The sequence below is a fragment of the Camellia sinensis genome, chromosome 4, assembly GCF_055761805.1.
Source record: "Camellia sinensis isolate YWXY chromosome 4, ASM5576180v1, whole genome shotgun sequence".
Classification (NCBI taxonomy): Eukaryota; Viridiplantae; Streptophyta; class Magnoliopsida; order Ericales; family Theaceae; genus Camellia; species Camellia sinensis.
In genome coordinates this window covers 24,375,522-24,397,249 of record NC_138964.1, presented here as the reverse complement: position 1 = coordinate 24,397,249, position 21,728 = coordinate 24,375,522, and positions in this window count along the sequence as shown.

Below are 21,728 nucleotides of genomic sequence, written 5' to 3'. Positions count from 1 at the left end.
TTGAGGACGGTCAAAAATAGGGTGTCTACACCGGTGAAAGTCTTGGATACTTGAGACCAAGTCTTGCGAGGCAAGACAATTCCCTTGGTTAAGGTATTGTAGAAACATCATGGGGTTAAGGAAGCAACTTGGAAACGCGAGTTGGATGTTCGTGAGAAATATCCAAACTTATTTGTTGATGTTTGAGCATGTAATGGAAACTTGTTATGTTACTGAAATATAAAAACATTGTGTATGCTTTGGATATAAGAGAACATTGTATATGTTTTGTATGTTTTGAAAACATGAATTTAATATAAACATTGTAAATGTTTCAAGAAATGTGGGTTTTACTTTCAATATTGGAACTCGTGTATTAAGTTGATGAAAAGGGATGGCCAGAGAATGGATCTTGGTATCTGAATTGATTATCTATTGTAATTGAAATTGGTTTCAACTTAATTTCAAAACATGATTTAAAATTTCGGGGACGAAATTCCTTAAGGGGGGAGGTTATAGCGATTCTGGTTTTGACTCGACTCATTTGATATACTGAAACTCGGGCTTTATGGTTTCCAAATGCAGTCCATAGCCTTTCCTTTTTATTCCTGCTTGAGTTTGGCTATTGAGTTGGTTGAAGCGTGTTTGGAACAGGTTGGTGGCTTAGTTTTCAAAATTTGTTGTCCAGAATTTTGCTCTTCCACTCGAGCGGCACTTCTTGTGCACGAGTGGGCTTTGCAAATTCTCAGTACTTTTGTAGATCTGCAAAACTATTGGGAGAGTGTATTCTACGCTCAAGCGGTTCTTTCTATGCTCAAGTGGGCTCACCTCGGGTGTTGTAGACACCCCATTTTTGACCGACCTTAAGGCTCAGACGTCATTAATTGAGCACTCGGTGATAGTTCATGTTGTGCTCGTTTTGAGCTTCGGAGTTTTGGCTGAGAGCCTTGCCTCTGGGTCTTCGAACTTTTTGTGCTTTGGCCCGGTTTGTGGACCGAACCTTGTTTTCTCTTCCTGGAGGGAGGGAGAGTCCTGCAGACCATCTCTTTGTGGTCATAGACCACTTTTTCCCATTTGGAGATCAGTTTTCAATTTTCGGAGCCTTCGGTTGTGCGCCTTGTCTTGGGACCACTTAACATTCTCCGTTTGGTGTGGTTTTTGAACCACATCTTGTTTCCTCTATCTTGAAGGACATTGTGGTCCAGGAGACCACTTTTGTGGTCGTATACCACTTTTGGTGCTTAACAGCTGGGTTTCGAGGCTCCCGGCTACGCATTTTGCCCCTCGAACTCTCGTTTTGCATCCGTGTTAGTTTGTTTTTGGTACAAACCTTGTTTTCCTTGCTTGGAAGGTGGTACGAGGGTGGGAGACCAATTTTTCCCCTTGGAGACCACTTTTCTTCCCGCCAGTCGATTTTTTGGTCGGGAAATTGGTTTTCTTGGTCTTTGGGCCACCTTTTCTGGTCTCCCACCCCACCATTGGCTTGCTTTCAGTGTGGAGACCACCAATTCCCCCTGCCGACAACTTTTTTTCCTAGGAGACCACTTGAAGTGGTTGGCCGACCATTGTAAGTAGCAGGCCGACCACTTTAAGTGGTTTGCAACTTTTCTCCTGTTTTGGCAGACTGTGTGGATGCCAGCTGTGCCGGCTGGAGGGCACAGACTGTATCCTCCATACACGTGTATAGAGGGATGGCATCCAAGTTTTAGCTTCTCCAAGAAGCTTGAACCTTTGTTTTTCTATAAGAGAGGCTCTCCCTCTCCATGACAGAGGTTCTAAAAAATTTCCTAAGGCATAAGCATATATCTCTCTATATCTCTATATTTGGTGCCTAAAGAGTGTGTTGTTCTCACTTTTGCACCACAACCCCTAACCATACACCCCCATCATTGAACTGAGGTTCTTGGAGGACATTTTTTGGAGGTTAAAAAAAGCTGATTCTTGGCTGAGAAATCTGTTGGTTTTGCAGTGCTTGAAGGGTAACCTCTTTTCTCCCTTTTAAGCTTTATTTTGGTTGCTCTCTTGGTCTCATTTTCATGCTTATTTAGGACTTGCTTTCAAATGGAAAAAGTTTTGTATTTAAGTGTTTTTGATGTTTGTTTAAGGCCTCTTTGGTGTTGAGGGTCTTCTACCATCTTGCATGCCTTGTTTGGCCTTGTTTTGTGCCATGGTTTAAGGCCTTTGAGCTAGTCCTTGCTTGGCCTTCTAGCCACTAAAATCCAGTGGATTTTCAGTAGTAAGCATGTGGTTTTGAGGCCTCAAATTAGAGGGAGGTGATCCCCTCTCTTCTTGTTTTGTTTGCTTGCATTTTTGGCCTATCAAAGGAGCATGCATCTTCATACTTTCAAGGTTTGGTTCAGACACATTTTGATGACTTTTAGGGACTACCTTAGCTCTGTCTATGGCTGGTTTGGCCACCTTGTGTTTGCTTCTTGTATGTGTAGTGTATTCCCATTTGTGGCTCATCAAAGTAGCATGCCATTCTAGCATCTATTGGCTCCATTTCAGTATATTTTTGGTCATCATTTGACATGTCATGACTCTGCTTTTGGCTGGTTTGGTAGTCTCTCACATGCTCCATATGCTTGTAGTGTAAATCTTGTTTACTAGCTTTTTGTGCATGATGTTTTGGCTCATTATCCTAGCATATTTTGGCTATGCTCTAGCATGACTTTGTTCTTATTTTGGGCTGTCTTAGCTCTGTTTTGAGGATTCTTGGTCGGATGAGGCTTGTCATGCATGCTTGTAGTGTAATAGCCTTGACTAGCTTTGAGTTTTGAGGTCTCTTGCATGCTTAACTTGAGGTATTTGTATGTTTTGGCATCATTGAGAATGATATTTCAGAGCATGTAGGACTGTTACACTTCCATATTTTCTGCTCTTTAAGTGCTCTTGAGGGTTGTGCTTTTGTGCCCTGTTTGTGAGCCATTGCATAAGCCTCATTTTCGTGCCTTTCAAGCCATCATCGCAACTCATTTTGCTACTGTTTTGGCCTGCATAGGGTCATTTGGGGTTAGTTTGGCCATTTGAGCATTATCTTTCATGCTTGTAGTATAATACACTTCACTAGCTTTGACGCTTGAGCCTTTCAACATGCATTACATGGGTTGTTGGCATGATTCTAAGTCATTTTGCATGCCATTTCAGTGCTAGAACATATGCCATTGTACCCCATGTTTCATCCTTTCAATGCTTTTGGAGAGTTGTGTTTTGAGCCTTAAGCTTGGGCCGATATGCATGCATGTTTGTATAGCATTTTGAGTTTCTATCTTAGCATGTATGGCCAATGATTTGGACATAGGTAAGGCCTATCCATTTTGGTTTAAGTCTGTTGTGCATTGTGTATGCCATGTAGTTCATAGCATTTTGTATGCTAGTATGTTAGTTGCATGTTTTCATGCTTGTCCCATGCGTCGTGTTCATATGCTTGTTTCATTGCATTGAATGTTTGCATGCTTGAGCCGCATTGTGTATGCCATGCCATGGTGTTTGTTGCTTTGTGTTTGGAATAAGAGTTAGTCCAAACACGGGAAACGAGGGACGTTTCATACTCGAAGTGATGAAGCGTGCCTCAATTCTCGGTCGCTGACACTCTTGACTATACATGATGAAGTTTTAGACTTTATGTGTTCGTGTGTGCATTCATTTCATATTGAGTTGTGCAATTTGGCTCCTCGGCCATCATGCATCGAGATGCATGATTGGTGGCCCAAGGGTCGAGAACCACACACCCTTGAGCTTATGTAATGAGAGGGAGGGTGGTTGTGCATACATGTGTTGTAAATACTTTGCCATGCCCCTTTCTTGCTCTCTGTTGTAGCAAACTGAAGTCTGGCAGCAGAAACTGGTCGGCCGACCAGACAAAGTGGCTGGCCGACCACTTTTTTTGGTTTTCAGCACAGAAAGTGGTCAGCAGGTGGCCTTCAATGCCAACAACTGGTCGGCAGACCTCCTATAGATTCCCATGATGAAGTTTCAGCCTTTCAGAGCTTTTTTTGCAGGATGTTCTGAGACCAGTTGCAAATAGAGGAAAATCGGGGCATCACGATGGATTTTCGTACGAGGTGATCGGGCACGCATCCTTCGTCATCGAAGGCAAAGTTGAGGCAACCTATTTCATATATTTTACATGCTTATTCAATTGCTAACTTAGTTAATTTGTTAATTAGTTAGAGTTGTGTAATAATTAGTTGTAGCTTGTTATTCATTATGTTGTGTAATAACTAATTTAACTAGATTAGCTTAGATTATCTAGTTGGTTCTGCATTATTCATTCGGACCCTCTGTCAAGAGGGCACAACTGTTGTAAATAAGTGTGCGTGTGTGTGATGCATGTCTTCCAACCCCTATTTCTTTCTCTATTTTATTTACCAACTTACGATGGTTAGTTTTAGGGCATGTTTCAATTAGCATCCTTATGCTTGCATGTTTGCATCCATTCATCTGTCTTGTATGCACCGGGCTCGGCGCATTATGCTAACTACATTGTATTTCAATTCCTGTTTGAATACATGTATCAAATTGCATTTCACATGACATTTTAAAATAGCCGAGCCTATCTTAGTTGCATTTTGTATGTGTTGTATTAGACATTCTTGACATAGCTAGGATTCTGCATTGATTTCTAGCATAACTTCTGTTTTGGCTCGAAGTACTCGGTAAGTGTTTATGCTTTAGCATCCTTGCATGTGTGTGAGTGACTGCCATAATAGCATGCTTGCCATGAGGCTAACTACTTATGTGATATAATTGCCTGAATGCCTGTGGGTGAAGGTTGGATTACTTGAATTGGAACAATTCATTGATTGCGAGTTTTAAGCCCACTTCAGAGTGGCAAATCACCATGTTTTCTAAGCCCACTTGAGGGTGGCAAAATCCGCATTTTAGCCTACTTGCGAGTAGCAAACCGCTTTAAAAAACAAACACGAGAGGTTTTGTTCCAACTTAGGCGATCCAGTCTATACTTGTATGCTATGCGCATCACATAGTAACTCTTGGTTAATAACCGGAATAAGAGCACATGTGTTTTCAACAACAAGATATTATGTTAGTAAAGGCCGATCTTTGATCGGACGAGCGGGGGTGCTCATTGCATGACCTTCCCCTCTCGTACCCAAGTTCCCGAGCCGAGACAACCTTAGTGATGACAGACACGTGGCCTTAGGCACGAGTTAGGGTTTCCTAAATTTCCCAAAAATAAAATATTTAGGTGGCGACTCTGTATCTGGCAAAGCAGTCCATGTTTGACACTTCTTTCTAAAAATCAGTTTTTAAAAACGATTTGCCGAATTTGGACTCTTTGGTGATATATCAATCTTGCACTGCACTTTGCAAGATCAGATTAAGAACCATGACATTGAGTCCAAACTATAGTAACTATGAACCAAGATTCACGCCCTCGCGCAAGGAGCGGAGTTCCGGGCGGTCTACAGTTTCTGGTGACTCCCCTAGGGATTTAGAAAACTTGACTCGAACTAATGATATCTTGTTTTGACTACACTTATGTGTTTCTTTGCATTGCATGTGCATTGGTGCGCGTAGGCCACAGTGTTTTCCGTCTGCTATTCCTGAACGGTTTACCAGATGCTCGCTTTGAGAAGCGTGCCATAAGGTTGTTACGAGCTCTGCCACGATGGGAACACAAACCCCAGTTTTTACCGGGGCACCTTTTTGACCATTCGACCTAGTGCATATCGGAATCTATATTGACTATCCCAAACTGGGACAGGTTGCTTACCCGATTATAGATTGTTTGAAACCGCTGTGTGTAGAGTGAAGCCCTAGCTACTGACAAAATAGGACAGGGAAACCCTATCCCAACATAGGGGTGTTTTGGCTCTCACTTGCTTGCTATGTGCTTTTAGAGTGTGTCTCTACAGGAATGCATGTATCAGTTTACAAGCTTGGGTATTCGGCCTATGGACATCAGTATCAGTATTTGGGAATCGGTTATATCCGCGGATATCAGATTCAGATTTGGGGCAGTGATTTAGGAACAACGATCAGTATTTGACAACAGTATGTTCAGCTTACAAACGCCAACTGTGTGTTGTCATGCCAACTGTGTGTGGTGTTTATTTAAGCCATTATGCTGTCTATTTTTCTGGTTGTTTATTTCCTTATTATGCTTTATTTATCTTTTTGCTAGGGAAGTTTAGCCCAAGTGCTTCCAACCAAGCAAATATTCCCTAAGCACTCTAGACTAGAGGTCACAGACTCCATCGATCTAAGGATCTGATAGATAGACAACCAGTGTTCCACTCTTTACCCCCGGTTGCTAGATAGAGGTCAGTAAGGCACAGTGTATCGGTACTGCGGTTTCCAGATCAGTGGTCCTTGAGTAGTCAGGTTGAGATTTCCGAGTCTACTGCAGAGACAGATATACCGGCAGTTCAGTTAGATCTGGGCAGTATGGCAAGAATCGAGGAGATGATGCATCAACTCCAAGAAAGTATGAGAACCATGTAGCCGGACGCTGCCCGTCAAGCAGAATTTGGCAAACAACCGGCCGAGGTCATGGCTCAACAGGCAGAGTTAATTGCCAGGCTACAACAGCAAACCGGAGCATCCGCTTCACACCAAGCTCCTCCCCCTGTAAGAGTGCCAATACTCGGGGAGGCAACTAATGTCCAGGAAGATACGGACATTCCAACAGGGCCGGCTCCCCCCCAATCCTATCCCCGCTATCCAAAGCACAGACCAACCTACCGGATTCACCCTTTGGTTTGAGGTGGACCCTACAGCGTTGAAAGTGAGCAAGCTTGAAAAGTTGTTCAAGAAATCTTAGGGTGTGAAGTCCATTCCAGATATTGAGGATGGGTACACCGACTCGGCCGTGACGTTGCCAGACCTGTTTAAGATGCCACATATTGATAGTTTCGATGGGTCAGGAGATCCCATGGTGCACCTACGGCTGTTTTTAGATATTTTAAGGCCGATGGGCCTCTCCAAATTACAGAAGCTTTCCCTGTTTGGCCGGACTCTGTCGGGTGTAGCGGCTATTTGGTATGCAAAATTGGAGGACTCCGTTAAGAGGAACTGGGAGGAGATGACTGAGGCCTTCGTAGCTCAATACTTCTACAATACACAAATCGAGATTACAACCCGTGATCTCGAGATGACTAGGCAGGAGCTGAAGGAGAGTTTCTCCAATTTTGTGACTTGCTGAAGGGCCAAGGCCTCGATGATGACCATCAGGCCTATGGACAAAGATCAGATACGGTTGGTTGTGCGCAACCTCCAGCCCAAGCTCATGTGGAAAATGATCGTCCTCTCTCTCTCCACTTTTGCGGATTTACATGAGATTGGGGTGCAGATCGAGGACGCTTTGAAGGAGGGTCGGATTGACAATGATAGAGAATAGCCCAGGAGGACTTTTAACCGCAGTACGCTTGCAGACACAAGCAGTACTGCAGCTGCCAGAGCTTCAAATGTGAGCATGGTCACCACCACCACCCCAAGAACCCTTATAGCTACATCATTCACCAGCGCGTCCAGAAGTAACTCACAAACAACCAAGTACCTACCTTAAGGCCAAAGAACCTTCACTCCATCATATATGCCCCTGTCCAAAGCTCTGGGGGTTTTAATTAAGAAAGGGCACTTGAAGCCTCTAGAGCCGCGGCCATTGCCAGAAACACTTCCCCCCTCCCATAACCCAACTAAGTACTGCGCCTTTCACCAACAACATGGTCATGACACCGACCAGTGCTTTCGATTGCGTCATGAGATTCAAGATCTCATTGACAATAGGGTGATCGTGCCTCCAGAGAAACCGAATGTCACAACCAACCCTCTCCCACCACATAACCAAGCTCCACCTTCCAAACGCATCAATCTTATCCAAACTGGGGTTTTGTCATATGACCCTAGCATATATATCACCTCTTCTCACCTACCCAAGACGAAGGTGTTCATTCCTGACAGCACTAACTTGTGCATATTGGACATCTCTCGAACCCAACCTGAAACGGTGGTGGTGCCTATCGAAGATAGATGTGGGACGACTGTGGAGGCAGATAAGAATGATTCTACAGAGCCTGAGGGGTCTAAGAGCATCATGAATGACCCGAGCAGTTACATTACACCAGCAGGCCAGGCTAGGCCGAATGTGGAATTGTCAGTGGGGGTAGAGATTTGTGTAGTACGGGAGGATGGATTTGATCAGAGGCTAGATGACTTAACAGATCTGGCAGAGGACATTGGTAGCCTTCAATTTTTCAATGAACAAGATCCATGAGACATGACAGTCAACTGGTTTGATTCTGACGGGTCAGCAGAGGCTACAGGGTGGCTTGATGACCAACTAGATATTGTTGAAGAATCTCAGCCAGAACAGGGCCCGTCAGGGACAAGGACATCAACTGTGGCCGGAAGAGCCGGGAATCAGAATGCATCGCCGGAGAGCACCGGTGCCAAGAGTTTCACTCGGGATTTGGGCATTTTGAATACAAGAGATGTTGAAAAGCAGGCTGTACTGAAATATTTTGAACAGAAAGGGATCGAAGATTCTGAGAAAGCCAGAAAGGCCAAAGCCCCTGTGGGGACTGAACGTGCTGTGTGCACAAGAACAGAGCATGCTACGAGCACATGGACTGAAGGTGCTGTGAGTACAGGGATAGTTGTAACGGAGCCGAAAAGGTGTCTGTCGACTGCCGATGGCATGTGATGAGAAGACGATGACCTATGTCTTGCCCACACCGATGAGGACTGGGGGAATAACTAGCCGAATGATACCTGGTATATTGGTGAAGTTAACCACGTGACTGGGAGCAAGCGGTATTTCAAACCCCCACACCTAGATCAACTAGAGGCGTCCAAAAAGGACAAGAAGGTGAAGAAGCAGAAAGAAAAGCTACTCGAAGAAAAGGTGGTGCTGAAACAGTTGAAAAAGATATAGGCAGACATCTCTATCTGGGGACTGCTTATGGATTCACGAGTTCATAGACAAGCTTTCCTATCTGCAATGGACAAAGCCAAACTCTCAATAGACACCACGCCTGAGCAGTTGGTATGATTGGTTTTTCCGGGAGGGGCTTCCCCGATGTAAACCTTTTCCGACAAAGAACTGCCACCGGAGGGCACAAATCATAACAAACCACTCTACATCTCTGTGGAGTGTAGAAACAAATGGATATCGGTGGTTCTTGTCGACACAGGATCCGCCATCAATGTGTGCCCGTCAAGGACAGCATACGCAATCGAGTTGAAGCCCGCAGACTTTGTGCCAACTGCCCAGGTGATAAGGGCCTACGATAATACTAGTAGAGAAGTGATGGGGACCGTGAAGATTCAAACTCAGGTTGGTCCAGGACAGCACAAGATTGACTTTCATGTCTTGGACGTTCCCGCAACCTTTAATTTACTCCTAGGGCGGCCGTGGCTGTACCAGGTGAAGGTGGTCTCTTCCACCCTGCATCAGATGTTGAAATATCCCCACAGGAGGAGGTTGCTATAGTTTTTGGGAATTTGTCAATCCATTTGCCGCCAGAGGTGTCTACACCGGTTTTGGAAATTGAGCATGGCACAGAGGATGTGTTCCTATCAGGATTTACCCTAGCCGAGGCCCGGGTCGTTCAGAGCATCTTAGCTGTTGATGAGGGGTTGTATATTAGTGCGCAGTCTATGTACCTCATGAACAAGCTCCAGCACATCCCTGGGATGGGACTAGGAAGAAGTGGCCGGAAGGGCATTGCAGTATCGGCCGAAGTGCCGCACAACCCGCATACCTTTGGCTTAGGCTATCTGCCTACCAAAGAGGACTGGGTGAGGAAAGGCAAGGAGATAGCTAGGAGAGCCAGAGCAAAGTAGGCGGGGAAGCCTTATGAGTTAATGCGCCGACCCATCCAGGGTACCCTAAACGGACGCTTTGTCCAGGAGGGGAAGGATTTTCCATTCTGCGGCTTCCTAGAGCCATGGTTGAATGCAGAGAAGCGTCGCTTGACAGGGTTTGAGATCTTCTTTAACCTGCAGTTATCCGGGGATGACATTGCCGGGGAGCAGACAGACCCATTAGCTGTAGTTGAACAGTATAAGGAAGTGGATTCCGAGAGCACCGAGATTGAAGTGGGGGTAGCACTGCCTTGTCTACTTTCAGATCCTCCGATCGTACAGAAGTTCTTGGGGGATAACTTCTCGGTGTCCATGATTGGAAATGAAACGACTGTGAGCCCACCTTCAAACATTTTGGATGCATCCATCACACCCTTCCTCATCTAGTAGTATGAGGAGGGATTTTTATCGAGCAGCACCGGGTCAGGTAGTGAGCCAGAATCTGATTCCACTGAGCTTATGGAGTTAGAATCAGGTTCCAACTCGTCTGAGTCTGAGTCCGGTATTCCCGGGGGTGACAACCCGGATGCCACAGTCTTGTTTCGGTCGTCTTTTTCTTTCTCTTTTGAGTCTATTGTAACAAAGGAATCAGACGATATGGAAGTGATTAATGAGAATAGAATGGTTGTGGCTTCTGTGTACTTTTCTATGCCTTTGATTTATTGTATTAATCAAGACTTTCAAAATGTTGATGAAAACGACGAGAAAGAAATTCCTCTGGTTTTACAATGTTTAATTGATCAAGAGCAGGAGAGATTTGTTAAACCTTTAGTTGATGAAATCACTACAGTTAATGTTGGTACTGAGAAGGACCCGTGAGTGGTCCAGATCGGGTCCACGTTGTCTTCGGAGGAGCGCGAGCGCTTAGTCGCTTTATTAAAAGATTTCAAAGATATTTTTGCGTGGTCCTAAGAAGACATGCCTGGAATCGATCTTGAGATTGTACAGCACCGGATCCCTCTTAACCCAGAGGCCCGACCCGTTAAATAGAAACTCAGAAGGATCCGCCTGGACTAGGCTCTCAAGATTAAAGAAGAGGTCACCAAGCAAATTGACGCAGGGTTCCTGCTGGTATCTGAGTACCCAACTTGGCTAGCTAACATAGTTCCGGTGCCGAAGAAGGATGGTAGGATTCGGGTATGTGTGGATTTTAGGGATCTGAGCAAAGCCAGTCTGAAGGACGACTTTTCTTTGCCGCATATCGATGAATTAGTGGATTTCATTGCTGGGCATGTGCTGCTCTCATTCATGGATGGATTCTTAGGCTACAATCAGATATTGATGGTACCCGAAGACCGGAGGAAGACTGCTTTCACCACTTCGTGGGAGACATATTGTTATGTTTATGCCATTTGGGTTGAACAATGCTGGAGCTACATATCAACGGGCTGTGACCACAATACTGCATGACATGATCCATAAAGAAGTGGAGGTGTACGTGGACGACATGATTGTCATGTCCAAGGAAAGAGAGGGCCACTACACCGCCTTGCAAACGTTTGTCCCAAGGATCAGAGAATTTCGATTGCGGCTGAATCCTCAGAAGTGTACATTCAGTGTTACAGCAGGGAAGATGTTAGGGTTCTTGATTACACAAAGAGGTATCGAAGTCAACCCTTCCAAAATCAAGGCCATCTTAGAAATGCCACCACCAAGGACTAAAAAGGTGGTGCGAGGCTTTTTGGGTAAAGTGCAATTCGTAAGACGATTTATCGCAAAATTAACCTTGACTTGTGAATCACTTTTTGGTCTCCTGAAGAAAGGAAAGAAGTTCCAATGGGACGGCCGATGCCAAGCTGCTTTTAAACAGATTAAGCAATATTTACAGAACCCACCTGTGTTGTCACCGCCTGAGCCGGGGGAACCATTGATTTTGTATCTTTTAATGATTGAAACTAGAATGGGCTGCATGCTCGCACAGGAGTCTGAGGACAAAGTGGAGAAAGCTATCTACTACTTGAGCAAAAAGATGTTGGATTACGAGACCCGCTACACTACGCTAGAGAAGGCTTGTCTGGCCTTGATATGGGCTACCAGGAAGCTGTGACACTACCTGTTAGCTCACTCTGTAATGTTGGTTTTGAGATTAGATCCCATCAAATATCTCTTCAAGAAATCGGCACTTACGGGTAGGCTATCCTGTTGGTTGATTCTGCTTTCTGAATTCGATCTGAAGTATGTGACTCGCAAGTCAGTAAAGGGGAGAGCGATAGCGGAGTTCCTAGCCGATCACCCAGTGGAAGGGGATGAAGCAGTTGAGTACTTATTCCCAGACGAGGCCATTCTACATGTCGAAGATGAAACCTGGACGATGTACTTTGACGGAGCGTCAAACCAATATGGGTATGGGATAGGGGTGTTGCTAATAGCACCCGACAATTCCCATATCCCTCTAGCATTTAAACTCCGATTCAAAGTCATGAACAATGAAGCATAGCATGAGGCATGTATTGCTAGATTAGAAACCGCCCTAGAACTAGGGGCAAAACGGTTGGACGTCATCAGGGACTCGAACCTTATTGTATCTCAAGCAAAAGGAGATTAGAAAGTCAAAGAAGAAAAGATGAGAATTTACCACCAGACCTTGGACTTGCTGATTCCTCGGTTTGAGAAACTGAACTTCGCTCATCTGTTAAGAGAAAACAACAGGTTCGCAGATTCATTAGCAACTTTATCTTCTATGATAGACATCCCTTTTGGAGTTCGGATGTGTCCGATCATCATTAACCAGAAATTTGTGCCGGCCTACGAGTTGATTGCTGCCATAGATGAGGTTCAAGATGAGAACCCCTGGTATTACGATGTCTGGAATTTCTTGGAGAAAGAAGCATATCCACCAGGGGCAAATGCCAAAGACAAGAGGGCAATATGAAGAATGGCTGCTCAGTTCATCGTCTGCGGAGGAAAATTATATAAGAGAGGTCATCAGGGGATGTATAAGCTGTGTGTTGATGCTGAATAATCAATGCGCCTGATGGAGGCCATCCATAGAGGAGAGTGTGAAGCACACATGAACGGTGTGATGCTAGCCCGGAAAATCCTGAGACAAGGTTACTACTGGTCCACCATGGAGGAGGATTGTATTGGTTTTGTCCGGCGATGCGACAAATGTCAGATCCATGCAAACCGCATGAACATTCTGCCATCGAAGCTGTACAATATGACTTCGCCATGGCCATTTTCAGTCTGGGGGATTGATGTGATCGGGGCTGTCACTCCGAAGGGGTCTAATGGGCATGAGTTCATTCTGGTCGCAATAGATTATTTCACAAAGTGGGTTGAGGCCACTCTTATGCGGTATTGAAGGCATCACATGTTGCGAAGTTCATCAGGAACAACATCATTTGTCGCTATGGTGTCCCGAACGAGATCATTTTTGATAATGGTTTCCACTTCAAGAAGGAAGTGATCGACTTGTTGGAAAAATACATTGTGGCTTTTCACAAGTCATCTACGTATCGGCCATAAACCAACGGAGCAGTCGAGGCCACCACCAAGAACATCAAACACATTTTGCAGAAAATGGTGGAAACCTACCGGGACTGGCCAGATAAGCTGTCATTTGCTCTGTGGGGCTACCGGACTTTAATTCGAACTTCTATTGGGGCGACTCTGTATTCTTTGGTTTATGGGATGGAGGCTATTCTACCTATCGAAGTTGAGGTTCCATCTTTGCGAGTACTGGCTGAGTGTCAAATAGCCGAAGCAGATTGGCAACAGAGCAAATTCGAAGAACTCTTGCTCTTTGATGAAAGAAGACTGAAAGCATTGTACCATGTTCATGGTTATCAACGAAGAATTGCCAGGGCTTTCAACAAGAAGGTTAAGTCTAGAAATTTGAAACAAAGAGATCTTGTGCTCAAAGACAACCGGGTTCCCATCCACGACCCTAGGGGCAAGTTCAAACCTAATTGCACTGGTCCTTACATCATCAAGGCTATCTGGTCAGGTGGAGCTATCGTTCTAATGGACCTAGATGGCCTAGAGTTCTCACAGTTGATCAACATGGACAAGTTGAAGAAATACTATCCCTGAGTGGCTCGCTAGGCCGAAAACCCGAAAGGGCGACCTAGACAAAAGTTAGAGCATGAAAAAAAATTGAAATAATAAAAATTGAGCTCGCAAGGTTGAAAACCCGCAAAGGGCGGCCTTGACAAAAGTTAGAGCGCAAAATGAGAGTGCTAATACACGAGTGAACCCCAGCTGAATTACGTAAGGCTTGATTCCCATCTTTGGGACACGTAGGCAACTTCATTTTGAAGTCTAGCCATAAACACTTCCCTGATCAACTTTGTCCATGTGATCATGTTTGGTTATCTTTGTCTATTCTGCGTTCAAGAACTCGATTGTGATCTCCAGTGCAGTGCTATTCAGACTAGGGGCCACTTTCCAGTTGCTAGAATTCGGGGTTGTGCATCTCAGTGACAAATTTTAGGCGTGTCCAGTTGTGATCCATAGTGAAAATGGTTTTGCAAAGTTTTAATAAAAGTTCATTTTGCTTAAATTAATCTTTTTACGACTTAGACCATTTTTGGACCAAACGGAAAATTTTCAGTACCCACCACCTTCAATTTCATTGATTTCAATATAGAGTTCTCCTACTCTTGAATACAAATTGAAGTTGCTTTTATTCTTACATTCATGAAGAAAACTTGAAAGTACTAATAAAGCAATAAATTCGGGCATAAATAAGTCAGGTGTCCCTACGCCCCCTTCCAGACCTGGTCGAAGCATCTGATTCCAAAGTAGGCCCCACCTGTGCCTCTTCATTGAGCCAATCTATGCACTCATCAGAGAGGGTGTAACTGAAAGTGGGGGCGGGGGCTAGAAGCTCTCTAGTCCTCCATGTTGTGGCATACCTAGCAAGCTACGTGCCTCGAATAGGAAATGCAGTTGGGTACTTTATCCCCTCCTCTGGGCAAATCTGATCATGGCCAAACTGGTGCCGGAACCAGAAAGGAAAGTAGAACACGCAGTGTGTTAGGCCGATCAACGGGATCCCGATCTGTCGGGACATGCTGTAGCTCATCGCCGGTAGATTGAACCAAGGACACCGCCAAGCAATACAACCTGCGGACAAACTGCACATCCAATCAAACCACCATCCCTCATGAAGGGCATCGACTAGACGTCGTCGAAAGAAATAGCTGCGAGCTGAGTATGCCGGGCAGGAGTCCACCACTCTCAACTTGTCCATCAACCACACCTGGAGAGGGACGAAAAATGAGAGACTAAAGAATAGAGAGATGTACGATAAGAGAAAAGTGAGAAAAGGGTTTTGAAAGAAAAAATGAGCCTGAGGGCCGAGTGATGTGAGCAATATATATGTGAGACAGAGTGGGAAACATTACCTGCAGCAGTAATGGACTCCACGCGAATCTGGTCGTCTCCCGGCGATGGAAAGTGTCCAAGCCCATCAATGTCTCAGCCAGTGTCATGGTAAAGTAGCTCTTGCCCTCTTTTAAGCCTTCGGTAACTTCGATCAAACGAGTGCTAAACCCTCCGGAGCCTGGGGCAAGCAAGAAATGGGACAACATGCACAAGCAAGCGTATGTCACTAAAAGCCCTGCAAATGATGGTCGCCGTGGTCGCTGGCATCGGAAAACCGATGAATCAAACTCGGAATGTCTAGCATTCTGTCCCAAATCAATGACTGAGCATCATGCATAGTGAGCCCAGACATTCGTCCTAAGGCTTGGATGTGGCTGAAGCGAAGCTGGGCCAAGATATCTTCGTTGCACTAGGATTCCATCAAAGCTTGGAAGTCTTCGAAGGTAGGACACATCTCTTGCCCGCCAAAGCTAAAGACACGTGTTACCGGATTCCAAAACCTTGCCGCAGCATGGAGAAATAGAAAGTGCAGCGAGGTGCGACTCAGCGTGAATACTGCATTTATGCCAAAGCCTCGAAAGTTTAACTTTTCTGAGCCGTCTAAGGTAGCAATCCAAGTTGTGAGATTTTGGACAAGAAATGCCTCCATTTTGATGCAAAACTAAGATGGAATGAGAGAACCACGAAGCTGGAACCTTTATAGAGGATAAGGCTCTATTAGGAGGACAAGTGTCAAAAATCTGGAGGTCACCAGGCCAACTGGTCGGCCGACCACTTTTTCTGGTCGGCCAGCCAGATTTTCTAGTTGGCCGGCCATATAACTAGTTTGCAGAACAAAAACTAGTCGGCCATTCACTTTTGGTGATCGGCTATGGAGAAAAACTGCTTTCAGCCTTTTCCTAGCCTCTAGAAGAGAGCTCCTAGCCTTTCCATGTTTTGGGAATGCTGAAGGCCTGAGTTTACCATTGTTTTGGGTGCATCCCGTTGCTCCGTTTGTTCAAAATGCATTTGCTTATCGAGTTGTTGTTCTTTGTTTATCGAGTTGTTGAGTTTTGCTTATCGAGTTGTTAAGTTTTGCTTATCAAGTTATTAAATTTTGCTTATCTAGTTATTGCTCTTTGTTTATCAAGTTGTCAAGATTTGCTTATCGAGTTGTAAACTTGTTGAGGTCTTGTTGTCTCTTAGTGAGTTAAGCTGTTTAATTTGCTATGTTGGCTCATTACTTGACTTGGCAATGTACAATGCTCAATTTCCATTCAATCTCTTTTTTTTGTGCAAGATGATGCGATGTGATCCTAAGAATACAAAATACAACACTTTTTGAACAAGAAGCTGTTTCATTCCATCATAGCTTCCTTTTACAACATTTTACAACAAGGTACAAGTTTTAAAGAAAATAAAACTGCCTAACACTGTACAATGTGCTACAACTACATGTAAAAAGAAAAATAAAGCAGGAACATCTGCATCAGTGCTGTCGGGCTCAAGATTGGGAGGCTCTCTTCATCCTCTTCGGCTGAGCAGCTTCTGTACCACCCCCACCAGCACCACCATCCGAATCGGAGACGCCGTCCCCGGAATCCTCCTCAGCATCACCTCCGCTCTCAGAACCGGAACCAGAGTCATCTTCTCTGCGGATGTCTTTGATTGAGGATGCGCAGACTCCTCCTCCTCACTAGACTCATCGTCATCTCTGATAGGCGCTCTACGTCTGCCTCAGCTACAAGTCGAGTCCCCTCTCCCAGCTTCTCGAGAAGGCCTGGATGGCCTGGTCTGTAGCGGCGGGACCTGAATAAGGCATTTTAAATACATCAGCCAAAGTATGTATATCAGATGCAGATGCGAGAATGCTGCATAGAGTGTGTGCATGCAGATACAGTATGTGAATGTGGTGTGTCAGATGTGCTCCACACATGCAGTCAATCAATGTAGTGAAATGTTCAATTTCAGTATGTCACCAGAAGTATGATAAATGTAAAGAAATTGAAAAGTACTGAGACGCCGGAGGCTAATAGCAGTGTTTCCCTCCGCAGGATCATGCTCTCGAGTGAGGCCACCACTCCGAGTAGCCCCTCAATATACTCTCTGGGAGGCTGTAGATACAAGTGCAAGTCATCAGTGAAGGAATGGATATCTAAATATCTGAGTGATAAATCAAAACTGTAAAGCATACTGGCGGTGAGTCAGGGTCACTGACGTATCACTGACATATCGATGATCGGGTAATGGAGGCTCCAATGGAATCGGGTAAGATGTCCCATTTCTCCAGCGTGTCAGCTCAGTCGGAAGATCTGGCCACCCAGTATACAAGTAAGTTGGGGGATCTCTCTAACCCCACCCCTCGGTGTGCTGGCCCTGCTAGTCGAAGGGGTATCTGTAGCCCGGGCTCGACTCGATGATGGCATGCCAGTAGCACTCCTCGTGGGAGTACAGACACCTGTCAGTGGAGACATCAAGTACGTATGGCGGTAGGACGCGTGCTCCCCCTCCTCCAGCAACAGAACTGCATCAGTACCCAACGTAAGGACCTCGACCTCTTGGGGAATGAATCTCTCAGTGGACTGTATGTCCTCTGGAGTTGCTGAGGGGATATCCTGACCATCGTCTGACGCAATAAGCGATCCCCCAGAAACCAGGCCTTGCCAGCTAGCCCCTCAAATAAAACCCTGTATTGAGAAACGACGCATGCCCTAGGGAACTGGAACCGGGCATCTCCTGACAAGGGTGCCCATGGCTGCCAAGTAATCTGCGGATGGCAAGTGCATAAAAAGATTAGATGTCATAAATATGCAAGATAAATCAGAGCTGAAAGCATGAAAAACTGAGAGTTCTTGATTACCTCTGTTACCCGTACAGTGTCGAAGAACTGACGGAGGTATAGCAGAGTCTCCCGAGGCCTCGGCCGGCACCGACCCTCAAATCTGCGAGAGTAGAGGATCTCAAGAGGAGCCTCAACCTCCAGCTCAGGGGCCAGTGTCGGGAAGTAGGCATAAACCCATAGTTGTGAAAGACAGGACAATAGCTGTCAGTATACAGAATATATAGGGGGTACAGAATGCTGAATGCAGAATGTAGAATACAGAATGTAATGTGTGCTGTGTGTAGTGTAGAGGTAATGAAAAGCAGAAATGTAAATCAAAGAGGGCAGAACATACCTCCCAAGTTCGCTAGTAGCCACCTACTACGTTCCCCCTCTCGTGGGAGGTCGCGCTCATGTAGCAATAAAGGGTAGCAAGGCCAACGCCACCCCAATCGTACTGACTGACCTGTGATAGGTCTACCAAAGCACTGAGCAGATAAAGTCCAACTGTGTTCCCCCTATCGTAGAAAAGAGTGGTCTAGAGAAGGAACATCAAGAATCCCCGAGCATACTACTGTATGGCCTCGATGGTCTCAGGTGAAGTCCTCCTGAATCGCTCAAAAAACCAGGTGTACCTGACCCTACCTGATGATCTGTCTAACGGCGGGCAAGCTCCCAGCAGATAAATCCAAGCGGCCTCCCACTCACCCATATTTGCATTGTAGGGGATCGGTCGGCCGGCCACGTCAAGGCTCGTCAGCATGGAGAAGTCATATGGGATCATCGTCATGTCCGCAGTAGCTGAAAAATAGAACGAGTTGGTGGTGTCCCACCATCTCTCCATAAGTGCCCCCATGAGGATCCTACTCGCCGGATGACGTGATAAGCCCGCGCAGAAAGATCCAAATCTTGCCTTATCCACGATATGGCGAACAGTATCTGGGAGCTCCATATACCACTCCCTGACAATGATCGATCCATAACCTCGTGTGGAACGGGAAGATACCTGCGTCCAGAACAAACAAATGTATTCAGTTTCAAAATGAAAAGTATGAGCTGCGTGTAAATTAAATCAAATACTGTGTTGTGAACTGTGTGTTCAATATGAGCTGCGTGCAAAATTAAATCAAATACTGTGTTATGAACAGTGCGTTCAGTATGAGTTGTGTGCAAATGAAGTGAATGAGCTGTGTGTTCACAAATGAAAGTGTATGAGTTACGTGTTCAAAATTCAAATGTGTGAGTTGCGTGTTCAAAGTGAAGTGAATGAGTTGTGTGTTTAAAATGAAAGAACGCTGAGCTGGGTGTTCAAAATTGAAAAGTGACCTGCGTGCCCAAAGAATGAGCTGTGTGCCCGGAAAGTGAGCTGCGTGCCCAGAGAATGAGCTGTGTGCTAGAAAAGTGAGCTGCGTGCCCAAAGAATGAGCTGTGTGCCCACAAAGTGAGTTGCGTGCCCAAAGAATGAGCTATGTGCTCGGAAAGTGAGCTGTGTGCCTGAGAATGAGCTGCGTGCCCAAAGAATGAGCTGTGTTCTCGGAAAGTGAGCTGTGTGTCCGAAAATGAGTTGTGTGCCCGAAAAGTGAGCTGCGTGCCTAGAGAATGAGCTGTGTGCCCGAAAAGTGAGTTGCGTGCCCAAAGAATGAGTTGTGTACCCGGAAAGTGAGCTGTGTGCCCAAAGAATGAGCTGTGTGCCCGGAAAGTGAGCTGCGTGCCCAAAGAATGAGTTTTGTGCCCGGAAAGTGAGCTGTGTGCCCGAAAAGTGAGCTGCGCGCCCAAAGAATGAGCTGTGTGCCCGGAAAGTGAGCTGTGTGCTCGAGAATGAGTTGTGTGTCAGAAAAGTGAGCCGCGTGCCCAAAGAATGAGCTGTGTGCCTGAAAAGTGAGCTGTGTGCCCCAAGAATGAGCTGTGTGCCCGAAAATGTGCTGTGTGCCCGAAATAAACTGTGTGGTCAGGACGAACCGTGTGTTCAGAGTGAGCTGTGTGCCAAATTAACAGAATATTGTGCTGTGAACTTTGTGCCAAGTCAACATCATATCCTAAATAAGGTGCGTACCAAATCAGTATTGTGCTATGTGCGAGCCATATACCAGGATAAACAGAAGTACTGTGCACATGAATGTGTTCAGAACGAGCAGATAAAATACATAGCGAAAACATGAAATGTGTAGGAAATGCAGAGTGCATTGCAGAGAATGTAAATGTGAAGTACGTACCTCTCGCGCTTGGTGAGATAGGTGAGACTCTGGCTCTCGTAGCAGTAGGTCCATGGGTGCTCGCCGCGCGAAGTCAGTAAAGTGATAGTAGGTGTTAGGAGGAAGAATGTGCTCCTCCGGGTGGTATGTTGTAGGATCAAACGGTCGTATCCTTGGAGGCAATGGCATAATGTTTGGTTCGTCCTCGGCGTGTGGAGAACCTCCGTCATGATGAAAGTGATCCGCCATTCGAAGAAATCTGCAAAAATGAGCAAAAATGAGCAAAATTACAAAAAGTCAACAAAAGTCAACTCTCGAGAAGAGAAAAAGTCAACAAAAGTCAACGCCCGAGAAAAGGTGCCAAACTTCGAGACAAACATACCTCAAATGGTGAAAATGGAAAAAGAAGCTCCGAAATCGAATTTTAATCGGTTCAAGACGAAGAGAATTGAAAGTTTTCGCGAAACAACTTTGCGTGGGGCATTGGAAAACGCATACAAAGTGTAGATCTGAGAGAGAAAAAGGTCTAGGGAGGGAGAGAAGTTGTTTTCGGCCTTGGAGGTGTGAGCAAAATTGATTTGGACTTGTATACTTAAATGGCCGAACCTTAAAAGACAAAACTGCCCCGAATTATGGAAACTGGTTGGCCGACCAGTTTTTCTAGCTGGCCGACCACTTGGTGGTCAACAACTGGTCGGTGGCTATTCTAGGTGGTCGGTGGCCCTTATGGGTGGTCTCCAAAGTCCCTTTTTTTCTCCCTATGTATTTTGGTGATGATTGGAGTCCTCGACTCTCGAGAAAGTATAAGAAAAGTACACTTTTCGGCATGAAATTGTCTCTGCGGGAACTTCAAATTCAACTCTTCGATGCGTGGCTCATCGTTACTCGTCAAGCGCAAGGTGTATCCTTTTTGAGTACTTTGTGACCCCTCTGCGAGGTAAATCAGAGGTTCCGGTTAAATCGCTTGCGTTAAGGCTTGTATTTCCTTTTTCGGCATTTTGTTTCGAACATGCTATTGAAGTTGCACTTCTCTCGCAATGTCATGCACCCTTTCCTCTCTTGCATTTGTTACGCACACTTAAAGTGTGTTGTTTTGCACGTCTCGTCGCATTGTTATGCACCCTTACCACATTGTTATGCGTCACACTTAGGTTGCATTGTTATGCACCCATTTTCGCATTGTTATGCGTCATGCTTAGGTTGCATTGTCATGCACCCACACATTGCTTGCGTTGTCACACACTTTTCACTTGCATTTCCATGTATGTCTCTAACGATATTGTACCTGTTAAGATTATTTCTTTTGCAGGCACGATATTGTATGTACGATTCATTTGAAGCTGGTGCGACTAGACGAACCGGACGGTATTGTATTCTCCGTGTGAGACGTAACGAGAATTGCATAATTCTCTTACATTCTTTCTGCATGTAATGTAGTTCGATTTGTATTCGTTTGCTTAAACTGACGCTTTTATTGTGTATAATTGTTTCATTACAGCTTTCTTTGCATGATCATAAGTTACGTTCGGCATTGTGCATGTCTTTTTCATTTTGCCCCTGCCTGCGGGCACGCTCTGTGTTATCTCGCCTGTTTG